We start from the raw sequence: 16,062 nt of genomic DNA, 5'->3' as shown, positions 1-16,062 counted from the left end.
CAGGATTATCTCAGATTTCCTAAGATGCCTCCCACATTAAAATGTATCCATATCAGGAAAAAATTAAGAACCCTATCTTTAAGTTCCCACAAGTATAGTTCCAATTAGGAAGGGTTCTTAGCTTTGAGCTATCACTGCGCTAAAAATAGAGATGTTCAGGAAACACGTTACTCTCAAAAGTGATTTCACATACAATCTGTAAACATGTTGTCCTTTTAGGCAGAGTGGCAATTGTTTGAAAGCCAGCAGCCAGAAATATTGAAGTGGAAAGGATCTTTAAAGATAGTTTGCGACCCTAACAATTGAAAACTGCACTTTTTCTTGTTTTCGGTAAAAAAGAAGCTGAAAGGCCTAAATACAGTAGGGATGGAGAAGAAGGAGAATGAAAAGGAACTTCTGCCCTTTTGCTTTGAGGGTTTTTTGTTTATATACATATGCATATATATGCAGATCTATAAAAGAAATGCAGGTGTTCTTTTCTTTCCATAACCTTGTATGCATCTCTGAAGGACATGACTTGTACCAATCCCCAACTTTGGCACATTTTACGCAAATGTCATGTTTTCATTTTATCAGATATGGTTTATAAAAGACAACTTAAGATTCACACAGTTCAGGTTACAAGTGTAGTGCTATCAGTTTCCTTTATTAAAAACTTCATGGGTTTGGGGTTTGTTTTCAGGATTCTTTCTTTTTCTTTTTGCTCTATCTTCCTCTTGCACTTTGAATCGTATGATGTTATTTACTTGAAAGGTATGGCGGACTTCTGAGTTGGCAGGTACAAAACTACGTGATTGTATTTAGTATTAAAATTGGAGGCATTAAGCAAAAAAGTGATTTTTATTCTTCCAGGTTTTAAAAATATGTTCTTTTTTTTTAAGATTCTTAATGCAAGTTCTTAAGCAATACTTGGAAAAAATGCGTATCTTCCTAAAAGAATCAACGGAACTTTCAATATAGAATCTCATCTAAGGATTTCAAGAAGTCCTCTAATAAAGTAAAGAAAAATAATTTCTGTCATTTTCATTACTTAAAGGAAAGAGACACAGAGAGATAAACCAGACAAGACGAGAATTTTGAGGAGAATGATAATCTGTTTCTTCTTTTCTGATCATACTGAACTCTCTCAAGAGGAGATTAAAGTGCAAAGATCCAAAAGTGAGCTTGTATCTATCCAAGAAGAATTAAATGAGTGCTACTGCCAGCAAAACTCCTACAGATAACTCTGTTCGTATCATTCACCCTATGATATCAATGCCATTAGCAGAAGATTAAAAGCTAGAACAATACACCGTATGTTTAGCACAAAGGGTGAAGGAAAGCAATAAAACGATGAAGTGAATCATCATCGCAGATCTCTTCTTCCAACTAAGTAGTGTGGTTCTTCGTAACGTCATGCCATGTCAACTGGGTTGTACATTGAGAACCAAAACAGCAGTTCTTTCTGCTTGGCCTAAACAAAATAGTTATGCAAGGATGTCAAAGGTGGTCTAGGAACCTCCCCTCCAAACCAGAACATCTGTAGTTTTTAACCACCTCTTCATAGCCAGTACTTCATTCTGTATTTAAGAAAGGTGTCATGCTGCACTAACTTGGATAAGCAATGCCATGGGAACCACATAGCAATGAACTCATCTGTTACACAACCATCCCGCCTGGCCCTGTCTACAGAGATGCCCAGAAGCAGCTTTCTATTTTTCTCCAGTATAGATAAAGGCTACATAGATCAAGACTTCACACCTCATTTGTAGAGACATCCTAATGTGGTCTTTGTCACACAAAGTTTCCCATCGTCTTTTGACAACTGGGACAAGTTTGCCCTCTGTTAATAACTGTTGGTAAAAATAAAGCAAGGTCCCAAGTCGAAAAAAATGCATTAAATATAATTTGGTATAGTCAAATGTAACTTCTGACTGATGACCCCTGAGATTTCTTGTATTATGCCTGCTGGCTGATATTCGCTGAAGACTCCCCACAGAATAGAAAAAAGGCTCGGAGACCAGAGAGTACAGAAAACCATATGTGGCAGTAGTAACTATGGAAAATCTGGTACCATCACAGATTCCTGTAGAGGAAAGAGCTTCATCTCAACATTCCATACCACAGAACAAATAGAAACCCCAAACAAACAAAACAGAACAACAACAACAACAAAACCTCAAACCCTAGCAAAATACCCTCTCCCTTTTAAGAAGTGTTTTAACAAATTCTGAAAGCACTAACCATTTCATTACGCAATAAAGAATTGTGACATTTATGACATATTAAACGGTCAGCCTCAAGCCTGATAGACAGCTCAAACTTTGTGCACACAAGATAATCAAAGTTCAAGGACCACGGGGGTAACTCAGTTAATCAGAATCATTTTGGGCTTTTGGAGGTCACACAATAGTCAACTAAAAGCCAGCAACAATAAGCTATCTTACATAGAGCTGTACCTGTTATTCTCACTATCCTGCTTACTGAAGGAGCATTGTAGAAGACTCCTACACTACCAAAGAGAAATTAGATTCTATAAAAGAGCTTGACTCAAGCAGAAAAAGTCCTTCTTCTGTAAAACTAATGGTGTAGCCAAAGCAGAGGCTCTTGTATACTTAAAGTAGAGGTATGCCAGGCTGGATATAATTCATATCTGCTTGTCTCAAACCCAAACATAAGCACACTGTAACTGATCACTGATAGGAGTATATAGTATTTTGTAAGATCATAATGCTAGCAGCAGAACAGGACAAAATTCATAACCATTTTGTAATACAGCTAAGCACCAGTGTGTAAGTAACATAATCACCAAATGGCAAATGGATACTTGTGTTATTACTGCTGAAAAGGGGGTACAGGAAAATGTGTAAGAAGTACTAAAATCTGCAGTATAAGAAAAAGGACACAGAACAGGCAAGAAAAATGCCTACTGTAATCTGAATAATCCTAAAGATTAAGCCAGAAGAAATGTCTGGTAGAAATAGAGCAAGTACTTGTCTTAAAAATAAGACAATGTTGGGAGCAGATACAATTACCTCCCTTTTGGAGGGCAGGGGAGAGTGATGAGAAGCATAAAACCCTCAAAGAATAGCAGATGAAAAAAATGAGGAATAAAGAAGTCACTTCCCTCATGAAAGAGTTCTTAACCGATAACCTCACCCTTGCTGACTAAGGCCACTTGGGATTGTAGACAATCAGAGAGCATCCTCTCTGTAGTACTTTACACTCACAGCTAATGTAGAATGGGATTGTTAAGAACCAGCTGATAATAACTAATACTGATTAAAAACTACTGGCTATAATATTGTTAATGAATGCCAGTCTGGTAAAGATTTGCTTTTAAGCTGGTTTGACTTACCAGTCTTCTAAATACTCATTCATTGTAACCAATGGTGATACCCAGCTTCCCACTGCACTGCTCATATGCCAGTGTATGACCAAAAAAAACCCAACCAGGCAAACCTAAGTAGTTCATTTCTCTTACAGCAAATTTCAATTGGCAATAAGTAATAGATACAACACGAAGAGTTAAACAAATCTCTCCTAATTTTTGGGATATATATTTATTAACAATTAGCTAATGTTCAGATAAAACTCTCAAATCCATAAATGCTCTTAGGTCTTTCTTCAGGCTGCACCATCCATACTCAAATTGTCCTCAATTCAGAGAAACATTTTCACCTGCATTATTCAATCAGCAGAACCTGCTCAAACCTTTCAGTATGAATCATTATCAAGACATATGTCAGCATAACTTAAGAAAATACTGGCAGCCTGTTTACCATTACCTTCTGCCTTCTCAGTATTTGGCAGTAAAGAACACTAAGATCCTCAATCAGGAATCTGAAAATATCTCTCATTCCACATGGAGATTGATTCAATTAATCAATATTTTTTTTATTACATAAAGAGAAAAGTGCTTTGCCAAAGGTTATAGAGCAAATCACTGGTTGAACCTGAAATAACTCAGGATATCCTATCTCTGGATACCAGTTTTTCTCTCCGTCTCCTTAAGGCTAGAATTGTGCTGTCTGGATACAACCTCTCTTTTAATTTACCAAATTCAGCCAAATTTGCTAGAGGGGTATAACCCCAAATAAAAATTACTACAAGCTTCATAAAAAAATGCAGGGAGAGAGGGAGAGACACTCTTAGATTCCCCCAGACAGAACCAACAGTACAAGTTCATACCTTGAGCACCACAGAATTGGACTTATAAAGCCAGAAAATTCTTCAGTGAGAGCTCACACCTTCTTAGACAGCAAGTCAATCAACCATAATGCTAATACATAGAAAATCTAGATTCATGAATTACAGTGCTCACTAAAGTAATCATATCTTGAAAATTCCTGGAAGTGTATTCTTATCCTCTGCTACCCTCAGCAGTCTTGACCCTTACAATAAGAAGTCTTCTCGTTAACATTTTGAAGTGGGAGAAAGGCTATATATCACCAAGAAGAACCCTTCTGACAAGACAAAAAAAAAAGGAAAGGAAAGTCGGAAAGTCTTCTGGTTTTAATTGACAGCTAAAGAAATCTGAACACTAGACCTGTGTTCCAGATCTATTAAGCATTTACTGTCTGATTTTAGCTATGATGAAGAACTTGTGAGATACTGAGGTGTAACAAAATGAGATATGAGGATTAACAAAACTCTAAAATATATTGGAGGAATTTACTAATATTATGGATATCTACTATCTCGATTTGCTAATCTCTTAAGATTTCCAGAACATTCTTATGAATCCAGAGTAAGGGAGAAAGTTCATTTCTACTTGAGTTCAGTTTCTGCAACTTAAAACCACTCAGTCTCTGGCTTCAAAAAACATGTAACTGTTAATGGCACAAGGCACACTTGGACACTATTGTTGCATATGAATGGTTAGATAGACTTTAAGACTACAGAAATAATGTGAAGTTGCTAAACAGTCTTTCATTAGTACATCCTTCAATTGCTTGAGGTGGGAGAAAGATTCAGCATAATCTGAAAGCATTAATGAATTAGTTAGCAATGGGATAGATATGGACAAGTAAGTATTTCCATCAGCTCATCATTTTTCCCCAAGAAAAAGGCAGCATCAAACAGAGATTGGCCTACAACTCTCTTAGAACCACCACGGATAGCCACAAAAACCTAAGCCACAGCTCCTGCAGCAAAGTTATTGCTGCTGAGAGATGGAGGAGGGATGATGCAGCCATGTTAAGAGAATGGATAGGGTACACCACCACATGGCCTGCAACGTAGGAGGTAGCCCTGGGGTAGAAATGCAGCCCTGTGTAGTCGCCATGCTGAGGCTGGGGGCCTAGAAGAGTAGAGTGGAAATGAACCTGCAGCATCCTTTCCACATCTGATAAGATTTTTGCTTTTTCCTTTTGGAACAACAGGCCATGTGAAGTAGTAGTTTGACTTCTACATTAAGGCTTTTAAACATCATCAGCCATTTCAGGGTGCCATTATAAAGTCTAAAAATATTTTTTTCTTCTTTGACAAGTAGTACAATTGCTCCATTAGTCAATACTTTCACGTTTCCAGAAGCTGTCAGTATAATGGCAACTGATACCTACGTAGGAAACAACTGCAGTACTTCAGGTCACACAGTGTGACAGCAATATGTGAATACTGTCCACACCAAACTTCATTTTCCACTTGCATTATATTTTTTTCCCCTTCGCAATCATGTGACTCTAAGGATTTCAATGTAGCAACTCCCAACTTGTCCCTCACTTATACCTTAATCAGACCTGCAGCACATGCTGCAAGCTATTTAAAGATCGGGAAAATAAAAAGAAACAACCAGTCATTTTCAGGGCTTCTGCCTCTCCCACTTACACTCTGAAATAGTACTATGTGGATATCTCTTATGTTTGAAGTACCTGCAGACAGTTTTCCTCTCCAAGTATTTCATTATTGAGGCCAAAATTCTAGCACAAAACCACATAGTTCCTATTCGCAGCTAATACTGCTACACAGCTTCAAGCACTAAATCCAGAACCAAACTGGTCGCCCTCCTATGCATTCTTGAAGTGTGGAATTGGTACACAAGCTCTGAAAAGAGCAAGCACAGAAAGAGCAACGTATTCCAACAGCACTGGAGAACACACACTGTTCTTTAGAAGGCCCTTGATTGCCTGACCGTTTCTCTTTGCCTTTTGTGGAGTTAGACTATGACCACCATCCTCAGATCAACTCTTGGCAAGATCTTCTTCTTGGTTTGGGATGCAGTGTGGAAAGCATCTTGCTGTATTAGAAATCTTAACAGGCTCGTCATACAGGTGGCTATGACACACCCTCTTATTGGATTTTTATTTACCATAATTATGCTCCAGAATAATAATTTGGATAGCAGTAGTTACAAAGTTATGAAAAAATAAAATTCTATTTCCTGAACTGGCAGGATAAGATAATTCAATTCTCAGGCCAAAACACTCTGCATCTGAATACCTCCACCTAGTACGCAACTTTGGAATTTTATTTGCTCATGAAGTTGGTAGCCCAGGTCTCTCTGTTTTCATTTTCTGTAGCGTTCCACTTTATATCCCAACTGTAACTGCATTCAGCAGCACACATTACTGATTTCCAAATCATCAGCTCATATTTAGTCCTTATTTTCAACTGCACACTAGAGACCTGCACCTATTCCACAAATAGAAAGAATCCAAATGCTTTCCCCTAGGCTCCTGCTTAGGATTCATTATTAATTATATTTGAAGGTTATACAGTTAAAATACTAACTTTTTTATTTGAACATTTATATTAAGCTGCTGAGATTTCTAGCAGCTTAGCAGCATTATTTCTCTGTAAGAGAATAAGCCTCTTAAATTCTGCACGCAGGCCTCTCGTCTAAAATGAAAGATTTTAGAAAGGCACTGAAAGGTAACACTGAGTTAATGTTGCATTTTAAACTGAGAACTCAAAGGCTGATCACAAGGAACTCTATCAGTTACGCACCCTCTGGACCACAAGCCTTTTCACATGCTCTGCCAACAGTGCCTGAATTTGAATAAAGTTGGGCAAAAAGTTAGTTCCAGAAGAAGTATGTCAGCCTCATTGCTAGTTACAATTCATTACACAGATTTACTATTTCCAATGCAATGAGACATTTAAATATTTGGGAGGAAATCTCAGAAGACTGTATTTATCTATTTTCTCCAGAGATGATCAAGGTTAGGTATGAGAGTCATCCACCAAGAATGGTGGCTATTAAGATAATGAAATCTTCTTGCAGATGTGCATGTTGGCGGTCAGACCAGATGACCTCGGCAAAAGGAGAACTATGCCAACCAACTACTACCTCACAACACAAGCTGAAACTCCTAAATTGTAGATAGCTGGACAAATTCTGATTTTAGATATATGCTAGTGTAAATCCAGAACAACGATACCTGATAAAAATCCAGCGCACCAATACCTGATAAAAATCCAGGGTTATTTCTGATTTATCACTGCATGAAGGAACATAATTAGTATTCATCAAGCCAATTTCATTTCCAGTGCTGATCTTTAATCCTCAGATATAAGCAAAGAATTAGATCCTTAATGGATCAAGTGCAGAAAAAAATCTAAACAAAATTGTAGGTGCAAAGTTTGGATACATTTTTTTCAAATATATATTTTGTATTTATTAATGATAATGAGACAAGCAACATCTTTCCATATACGTCAGAGGCTAATTTTTAACCCACTGATTTTTTTTACCCTTCACTTCAGACACTCTTTCTCTCTTGCAATGTTTCATCAATGCTTTCATTTTAACATACAGAAAGGTTCATTTTCCCAGATTTCACAACTGGTTCTTTCTATTCATAAATCTGTATAACTACATGTAGACTTACGACTATTCATGTCCTTCTTCTAAAGGACTCCTGCCAGTCTGCAGCACTAAGGTGACCCCTGATCACCATGACCAGCTATAAAATCAAAAGTAACCTGATGGTATTACCTTCAAAACGACAACCCCATAAAAGCCTTCAACCAGTTTGAAAAATGAATGACCCTTTAAAAAAAGTGTTGATCCTCATAACTTGATGAACTAGAGCATACAAACACAGCAAAACACGCTCTCTTAATGTGGTTACAACGATCTTTGTACCACAACACATTGGGTCAGAGTAAGGGTTGTGTCATTAAAACCACCCAGCACTTATAATTGTATTATGGCTGTGTAGTCCATCTCTTGGAAAATATTACCAGAATTATGAAATAACAATATACTTCATACACTCAGAGCATGTTATATCCTCCAAGCTCTATACAAATATTAACTAATTAATGGCAGCTAGTTAAATGGAAGTGTTAAATGGTGTTTAAACCTTACAGCATAGCAAAGAATGGTGCATTTAATTCCCATTTAAATAAACGTACACAAAGGGCTTGATGGATTTCTCTCCATGTAAAACTAACAAGGAAGAGTTCAGATAAGTTACACAAAATTTAAATAAGAGTCTTTCCAAATTTAAGACATGCAAGAATACAAAAAGGAATTAAGGCGCTCCTTCCAAGCAAGCCAGAATCCAACCACACTGTCATTTTTAATCAAAGGCACAAAATGCTGGGCCCGTGTCTTTTCTCTCTCTTGTATATTGAAAGGAGCCGTATGCACACCTTGTGTTTTAAACACTGTCAGGAAGTTGCCTGAGGACAGCCTGAGTTTCAGCATAACTTGCAGCGACTTCATCTTGCCTGCCAAGTTTCAGCCTGGAGTAAATTTTTAACCATCAAGTTGTAAACCCACGAAAATAGGGGCTTACAGTTGAACTGCTGACAAACCTTTAACTCTAGCGGTGTACGTGGCGCCAATAATAGACAAAACTGTCCTATTTTATAGCATGTAGGAAGGCTGGAATTCAGCTGTTATCAGGGATAATAGTAAACTTCTGCTGGTGACTCACGCTCTTCGCCTCAGATTTACATTCTCTCTGTCACTAAGAGTTTTTAACTTAAACAATTTTACATGAAAATGCAATAAACAACATTTATATTGCTGATGGCATTTGCTCCAACTGGTCTCATGCTAAAATACTGCACAGCTTTCCTCGCGGTCTCCATCTCTTCCTCCCTGCCCCACCAGAACCAGGCACTGACCCACTTGCTCCTTGGACTCTTGGGCAGTGTGGGATGAAGCCCAGGAGGGCCTCTGGCACCCGACCCACCCCACACCAGCAGCCAGATCAGAATGAGGGGAAAAGCTTGCACACTGAGCACTGCCTGCCTCCGTTCCTCCAGTGCTGCAACACAGCTCCCTGTCCTCTTTCTCCATATGCAATGGAAAAGCAGTGCACAGCACCATCAACAGACTTATTTTATTTATATATATATATATACACTTCTATATATATATTTATATCTTAATTTATTTTCCACCCCCCTTCCAGAATACTTCTTGAAGCACTCATCGATGCCACTCCAGGAAAAAAAAAAAAAAAAGCCATAGTTTAGCATTGCATCCTAGCTCTTTGGTGCTTCCTCCTGCTAAAGACTTGAGGTCAGATATGGAAAAACTAGACAAAAAAAAAAGGAAGTTTGCTTCTCACGCAACAGAGACTTGAGGGGAAAAAAAAGCCATCTGGTCTAGAGGAAGTAAAGGATCTTGTAGGGCTTGTCACTCAATTTGCCCCCAGTCACCAGCACACAGAGAGCAGCTATTCTAGGAACCTTTTATGCACAACTTACCACTCCTCTGAAGTTTCCTTTCCTCCAGAAAACTATCCTTCACTCCCCTCAGGAGCAGAATTACATCAGCGACCATGAAGTTTAAATTTATCTGCCCAATGCCTATATTTTATTTTTCAATCCATCTCTCGGGAACAGCTTTTAACGCATTTGGATTTTTTTTCTGTCATAAAATATTCTATTTATTTCCCAGCAGCTGGTGTCAAAAAAGTTGTTGTTTTCTTTAAATATTACTCTTAAATAAATAAAATCTGTTTTCATATCATGTAAAATTAGTTTTGCCTGCTGTGAGTTTGTGGCATTATGAAGGGATCATTTTTCCCATGCATTATTCAAAATGAGGATAAAAACAGGGAAAGAAAAGGATGACGGACAATAGCATCCCATTCAATTTGTACAAATGCAGCAGTCATACTAATAGTTCACTATGTGCAGCCCAGATGAAACACCTTTTCTTTGTCAAATGTAGCCACTAACCTTAATTTAGTATTTCAAAGAGAAGTAGTGAAAGAGATACATTTTTTTTTTCATCCGTGTCCCCCTGTGACTTATCTAGTGGGACAGATAATATATGTGTCCTTTTTTGCTAGCAATAGATCAATATTTTAGACAACAAGTTTTTGGTTGCTTATCCTCAGTACTATGGCTCGACTGGCCCTTGATGGCCTTCAAGTTTTCTTTTTTATTTTAAGCTATTCTTTGTTTAAACCTCTGGTTTGACAGTGTCTCTGTCTTTTACGAAAAACTATTAGAATTGTTAACATTTCCTCTGGAGTCTTCATATTACCTTGTCTTTCAGAACTGCCATAACGGCACAGCTATAATTATTCTCACTTTGAATTCTGACTCGTATTTGGAAGGGGATGAAGGATGGGGATTTTAATAAACCGTTCAGGCTCCCCATAGCACATAGTATCTCACATAATCTACCATGAACTTGTAAGGTGTAGGGGCTTATGGACTGAATGTGTATGGACTGATAAAACTGCTAAGGCATAAGAAGCCATTTTCATCAAGAACAAGGAAACACTTATAAATTTGTGGATGAAGAAATGACACTAAGTTAAAAAATGCTGTTTCGAATGGTTCATCACTAACAACTTCCTTGTAAAGCAATCTTCGCTTGAAAACAGAATGTTTTCATTAAGTTTCAGAATAGGGCTACCGAATAAAGTCTAGTGCTAAAAGAGTAGTTTGAGACTTAGGAATTTTATCTGCCGTTACAACACAGAAATTACTTCAATTCTGTTTCAACTTCTCCAGTCTGTACATTCCAGCATCTAAGATATAAATATCACAATAATGCCCAGTGTCATGTCAGAAATAACAAGCCTGTGGACCCTGCAGAAAGAGGGAGTTCCTACCCCAAATATTTTCAACAGGGACAACATCAACCTGCCACACAATGTCCATTGGAAACATTGGCCTATGTAGCCCTTTGAACTGAAAGAAATGAAGTGTTCAGAAAGTAGAGATTTTCGAGGGAGAAAGAGACTGTGGGGGGTGGGTTTTGTTTGCTTTTTCAATTATTACAGTGAATTTCCCTCAGAATGCAGTGCAAAGGGATTAAAATTAAAATCCTAGACCTGTACACTGGAATCCTGGACTATTTGCTCCAAAGAGCACCATAAAAGGATGAGTGATACATGCAGCAAAGGTACGTTGATCACAAAGTCCTTCTGCAATTAAGCACAAACATGTCTGTTGTCAATTAAAAGCACGATTAGGATAAACTGTAGTCACCAGTGTCCCAAATTCCATTATCCCATAGCTACAAGCCATTACTCTTTTTTTTTTTTCAATTTAATTTTTTTTAAGTAGGTCATTCTTGTATACTCTAATTTAGTTTTTTTTCTTCACCATCCATGCCAGCCCAATTTTGGCAAAATCTCCGTTCTCTAGAGACAAAATAAAATTCACACATTTATTTCATACAAGATTATAATATTTCTAGATACACAACTCCCATCCACATCTTGCAAATTTTTATACACTGGACAGTCAAATGCAGTAGTCCATAAATCTTGCTTGCAGAGCCCTTCAACATTTTTCCTTTGAAGACCAATGTAAATGGTAAATATTTCAGGCTTACTAGACAAAAGTGCTAGGTGTTACATAGACAAAGGTGTTAAAAGTGCAAAACATCTCAACATCTGATAGGAAATAAAATGACCTGTCAAGCTATCCAAAAGGAACAGATGTCTGCAAGAGTCAGACTCCCACCTCCACACCAGAACAGCTGCTTTGTAGGCATCTCATCAGCACCTACAGTTCCATGGTGCCTTGAGGACTTCCCAACTAGATTCCCTTTCTGAACTTTAGGAAATTAAACAGACCAGCTTAAGAAAGCCAAGCTTTAGTACTATGGAGAGAAGATTGTGGAAGTACAATGTCAATGCCTGCAGAGCATATACCTATGCTTTATGCAAGACAGAAGAATTCATATTCAACATTAAGTTTTGTAAGAAGTCCCACAAGCATTTTGATGGATCAAAATTCCAGTTAGAGACCACCTCCACCGTCCATTCTGACTTTGGTCACTGAGACTTACCATTGCATTCCATACACAGCCAAACAGAGAAGTTACAGACTGTTTTTTCAAGCGTTAAAGTACTCTTGTTTACATTGCTGTACCCTTAGCCTTGATCTTTGTTTTATTTCTATTTTCTTTGAGTAATACATGATCATTAAAAACACTGTAAGTGAGCAAAATGTACAAATTTACAGACACCAGTAAAGTTGCACTGTGTATGCTGAGACTGAATTTATTGACAAAGAACTAAAGAGTAGGAACATAATTAGTTCTAATCAACATGATTTTATGGAAAACAGGTCTTTTCAAGTAAACCTGATTTAATTTCTTGTTAAATATAGAAGTTTTTTAAGCCTAAGAGCTCATACACATCTTTAAGCATTTGACTTAACACTACTACACAGCGTTCCAGTTCTGTCGATGAAAGCATGTGTTGAACAGCTAAGTTATGGAAGACCTTCAGAAAAACGTTACCTAGAGGGTCTTCAAACACATGTGGTTTTGGTGAGACACAGGTATAATTAGTAATAACTCAAACAATACTCAGCATTTTGATCAATGACCCCTAAGTTATAAAATCACTGCTGATAAAAATTTCCAGGTGATGCAAAGACTGATAAAAGATCAGGAGAACAGGTCATCGACATATGAGGACAATCAGGCATTTGTACAGACATCGTTCAAATAAAACTTTTTAGTATGGCATACCTGCAAGAAAAAGAAACATAAGCTGTATCCACAGGACTGGGCATGGGTGCATGTGGGGAGTGCTACACCCTGGAAAACAGCGATTCTAAAAAGGATTTAGATGTCACAAGAAATAAACAACTGAACATGAACACCCATTGCAATGTGGCAAATCACTGGAGGCATAACCAGGAGGTAGCATGTAGGCTGGGGAAAGCGTTTTTACTTTTCTTTGTGGCATTGTTTTCTGAAGTCATCTTCAATTGGGTGAAGAAAGGCATGGCAAGAAAAAAAGCCTGGAACATGAAGCCAAGAAAGAAAGAAAGAAAAGTCAAATTGAACCAGAAACAAATAACACATTTTTAAGCAGCAAGGGGATTAACTATGGGAACAAAACTATCCATGGAAAGGAGAGGCTTTAACCTCCTGATGATCTCAAGATGGGCAGATACTGTCTGACCATAACTGGGTTCAAAACAGTGACGACTGGACAAATCTAACAGCTGGTGACACACAAAAGGTGTCACCTTTTGTGACGATGTAATAGTCCTTTATGACCTCAAACCATACAAAAGGAATTTTCTGATGTTATATATTATGTGACCTGTAGAATTAAATAAAACATTCTTTTTTTTTTCCAAGTGACTGTAGGAAGCAGTCCTCCCACAAAAAGATGCATGTATGCCCAGCACAGCACAACAGGTTTTGCTGCTTCTGAAGATGTCTGAGAAGAATTCCCAACTCTGGAGACAGCTTGGGAAGACATTACTCACATCCTCTGAAACAAACAAGACAAAACAAAACCCAAAAGTGTTGCTTTGTTTGTTAGTTAAGTGACTGTATTTCACAAGAGCATAGCTCAGTGGAGAGCCATCACAGAGAGCTCACATTCAAAGAAACTCTCAGTTCTGGAATATTTGTGGTCTTCTCTGAGTCTGCTTCTGGATTCAACTTCGCTTTCTGCTGGAAACTAAGTCTTGTGCTACCTGGAGGAATCCACACAGTGGACATTCCTCCTCCTCCACACCTGGAGGCTATCCACACAGTGAGGAAAAATCCATCTATTTCTTGCCACAAGATTTCGTGTTCCTTTTTTCCCCAGTTCTAACTCCTGGAATTTACAGATCCTTAAATCTGCTTCAAGTATTGGATACAAGTGTCTATAAGACAGCTCTGAAACCACTGTTTTATCCTTTACTACATTTTCCACCCCCATGGTCACCAAAGTTCAAATATGTATCCAAGAATACCACTACAGCTTATAAAAAGTTTTAAGGAGACTTCTATGGCAACAATTAGCCAGATTTTCACATCCTACCTGAAATTCAGAGCCTTCGAAATAAATACCCCTAAATATCTAGCTAGACACAAGCGTCAAAGCAGGCTTCAAGGGAACAGCACCACCTACTGAATTGCTCCCACAGCTTTCTGCAGTTCTTTGTGGTGACTCTGTTGACCAAGTACTGACCGGACAAACGCTTTACTAAATAAATCACACCCCAAGACGACTTAGCTCCAGGTACAGAAAGACATAAGACATGTTCCATTGCTACCTCTAGCTCTGAATTTTCTTTCTACCTGCTGTAAATGGTTCAGCTTATAAGTGCAATAATTTTTTGATGTCACTAAAGCTATGTTTTAGTTACATTTACAAGCAAATGTCACTCATCTACACACTCTACCTACTGCCTGAAAACAATATGATTTAAGCAGTATGTCAGCAGTAAGAAAAGACTCTTCCCACTGGATTAAAAATGTGCATTTTAAGAAAGGAAACACTTTTAGAAAGAAGAAGAGGGAGTCTTCTGTTTCTATAGTTTATTTTTCTGCTTAATGAAACAAGGTTTCCAACTCCTACAATAGCAGCTGCAAAGGCACTTCATTAATCTCCTGAGTGCACTGCCTCTCCCTGCATACCTGTAGCTGCCCTGTTCCAGTCTCCTGAAGATTATCTGTTGGCATCAGCTCAACATTCTTATGAAATAAATAAATTAAAAAAAGAGCTGTATTAAACAATGAGAATTCTGCACCTTTCAGAAGAACACGATAACTAAAAAGCTGTCTGACACTTCTCCCATATTTTGAAGTCCTTCAGAAGCACTGAACTTCAACTTTTTCCCATTAAGAATAAATTAAAAGACCATCTGTAGAGATCTACTCAAGTAAATGACAAACAGGGGAAGAAGTCATTGCTACAGTATCAACACAGACTGCGTCAAACACCAGGTGCTTGTTGAGGCCAAAGCCTTCAGGGATGACAAAAAAACACACAGGAGTTTTCAGAAGTGCTCAAGAATCCAAGTTAAAAAAAAATGCCATGGGAATCAAAGACTGCTGGTATCCTAACATCATCTAGATGCTTTGAAAATCCCATATGTTGAAATTTGGCCCAAGGATTCAAATAAACTCAAGTTTTCCTACTTTATTCTGCAATATTTAACTTGACTCACTTATTGAAAATGGATAGATATAAATGTATTAAGCCATCTAATTTAAGAGGAAATAGCATCAATAAGCCTTACCTCACCCTCTTGTATTTCTTAATTCAAACACTGAACACTAATTATGCAAGGGTTTAAAAGGGTTCTCAGACCTGTAACAGCAAAGCGGCATAGAGGAAACACTAATAGGAAAAGCTAGTGACAGGGCAGGGCTCCCAGGTCTGGTTAGCAATTACATTCATTTCCTTATATTTGCTCCTTCCATAATTATGATAAAGAATAGAGTATCAACTAGAGTTGATAGGAAATTTTATGAGAGAATTTCCCCTAGAACACTGGAAACCACCGCAGTTTTGATAGTACAATATTTGTTGAAAACATGAAGAGTTTTCTTAGCATCCATGCCATGGTTAACCCACTGCTCAGGGAATTCCCTCACAAATGAATAAAAAACGATCTATGCTGTACAAAGCTTAGCTGACACCAAATATAGAGCTTTTTTAATTGTATGGAATGGAATAAGACTTTATTTAAAATTCATTTCATATATGGGTTTAAAAAAATATATCATTATCCTACCAAGTGAAAATACTGGCTTGTGTTCCACTCAAGATTTTAGAGAGCGAAAGGGAAATTATTATGTACACTCCAATCTATTCATGCAGTTACATTTCAAGTCTGCAGTTTAATCTCTTCTTCTTCATACCATCACAATATTTCTCCTAACTTATCTGCAAGCATTTTAACGTCACT

General features: G+C 37.7%; 1 protein-coding gene across 16 annotated transcripts in view; it reads right to left on the bottom strand.

Annotated features, from left to right (window-relative positions):
* The window catches only part of ZBTB20 (zinc finger and BTB domain containing 20), a 492,240-nt gene that overhangs the window by 329,954 nt on the left and 146,224 nt on the right, over nt 1–16,062 (bottom strand). For 2 of the 16 annotated variants that reach the window (XM_069867378.1, XM_069867388.1), the window contains exon 4: nt 11,235–11,327. The exons of the other annotated variants lie outside the window; for them this stretch is intronic. The gene's annotated coding sequence lies outside the window, so the exon portion shown is untranslated. The remainder of the gene's footprint in view (nt 1–11,234; nt 11,328–16,062) is intronic. 16 annotated transcript variants of the gene reach the window in all.

Source organism: Phaenicophaeus curvirostris, chromosome 1, assembly GCF_032191515.1.
Source record: "Phaenicophaeus curvirostris isolate KB17595 chromosome 1, BPBGC_Pcur_1.0, whole genome shotgun sequence".
Lineage (NCBI taxonomy): Eukaryota > Metazoa > Chordata > Aves > Cuculiformes > Cuculidae > Phaenicophaeus > Phaenicophaeus curvirostris.
The sequence above is the reverse complement of the archived record's forward strand: the minus strand, read 5'-3'. Positions and strand labels throughout refer to the sequence as shown.